Source organism: Triticum dicoccoides, unplaced genomic scaffold (assembly GCF_002162155.2).
Source record: "Triticum dicoccoides isolate Atlit2015 ecotype Zavitan unplaced genomic scaffold, WEW_v2.0 scaffold145285, whole genome shotgun sequence".
NCBI classification, from domain to species: Eukaryota; Viridiplantae; Streptophyta; class Magnoliopsida; order Poales; family Poaceae; genus Triticum; species Triticum dicoccoides.
In genome coordinates, this window is record NW_021203260.1 from 1 (window position 1) to 1,801 (window position 1,801).

A 1,801-nucleotide genomic window follows, 5' to 3' on the forward strand; every position below is an offset into this window, starting at 1 on the left:
AAAAAAAAGGAGTCTAATATTACACTTCTCGCTTCTTCAGCTTAACCATAAGCCCGTTTTTCATCTCTAGTATACAAGATGCCTTGGGCTCGATGCTTTGCCCTTTCTCCAGATGCACATCGAAGTTCCATAGCGTTGAGGCCACGACAATCATCATCTGCATAACCGCGATTTCCTTACCGAGGCACATCCTTGGCCCCGAGTTAAAGGCCAGGAACTTGTGAGGTGGTACATACCTTAGACCATTGCCATCCTTCAAGAGCCACCTATCTGGGTTATAGTCAAGGCAGTCCTTACCCCATATGCCCTCCATTCTCCCCATGGAATGAAGAGAAATAAAGATGGCGTCGCCGGCATGCACCTCATGGCCACTCGGCATTGTATCATCAGCGACCACCGTCTTGAGCTCAGTAGGCGCCGGCGGGTACAACCTAAGAGTCCCATACAAGGCAGCCCTAAGATAGGATAAAGATCTGGTCTCATCCGGCTCAAATATCACCATAGTTCCAACACCAGCTACTACTTTATGTGATGCAACCGGTGAGAGTTCGTTGCGGATGATTGAAACGATGTTAGGGTTCTGGGCGAGGTTGTAGAAGATCCATGTCAAGGCTATTCAAACTGTGTCCCTCGCAACGAGCATGTAGCCAATGGTGATAGCACAAAACAAGTCATCATTAGCGTAGCATGGGTCATCGAGGAAGAAAGATACAATATCCACACCTTCTTCTTCCTCATCATTATTAACTTGCCACGTCTTGATATTCCTCCTCTCCATCATCTCCTTGATGAACCTTCGTAGCAGTGTGTGCTCCACATTGAGCTTTTTCTTAGGACCGATGTTTAACCACCTCATCAGTTTCCAGCAATAAGATGGCATCATGTGCCGAAAGCATACCACCTCCATGACTATGTCCAAGGCAACCGCGACAACCATGGGTGGCATTTCCGATGATAGGAGGCCAGGATCAACACCGAAGAGAGGCATAGCAGCCAGGTCAAACATAAACCTGGACATCATATGTTGCATGTCGAATGGAATGTTTGTGTTTGACATGTGGGTAAACAACGGGAGGAGGTCATTCTCCACCTTCCGGCAGCAGCAAGCCACCATACTGGCAACTAGTCGTGGGCTAGCAAGCAAGCCCTTGACTTTTGTGCGATGCCGACGCCACGGCTCGCCATCAATGGTGAAGAGGCTTCCATCCAGGATGTCGAATGTATCGGCGAACCTCGTACCCTTGGGAAAGTTGGCGTAGTTGGTTGTGAAGATGTGCCGGACGTTGGCAGGGTCACATGTGATGAAGAACCTCATGCCGCTGCTAGGTGGGCCATGCGCCCTGAAGCTGTGGCCGGATCCAGCAAAGACGGGTGAAATAGTCATGCAAGTTGTGGAGGTTGGACATGAAGGAAGGGAACATGTGGAGTATTGGCCAGTTTGTGGGCAGCACTGATTGGTTCTTTGATCTACAACTAACCCTCAAGCACAAGTAGTATAGGGGAACAAGTACCACGAGTGCTGTGGAGATGAGCAGCTCTTGAGAGAGCAGAATTGACATTGTCCTCTGTGGTGTGGGATGTGCTACTACGCACTTACATGTACCCTTTAGTGGACATGGCTATAGCTTCATATATATAGACAAGTTCTCTGTACATTGGTAAGTACTACTAATACTAGCAGCGGTGGCTGTTGATTGTTAAGTAAAGCAGGTCTATAGGTTTGCACATGAAAAATAAGTACAGCATATGAAATATAACGTGTACACATGCCACATTTATCATAACAACACTTAAATTTTAC

The 1,801-nt window shown here is 47.6% G+C and overlaps 1 pseudogene; it reads right to left on the reverse strand.

The window, feature by feature from the left end:
- Window positions 1-19: 19 nt before the first annotated feature.
- On the reverse strand, window positions 20-1,559 carry LOC119343897 (annotated as a pseudogene).
- Between the last annotated feature and the right edge of the window lie 242 nt (window positions 1,560-1,801).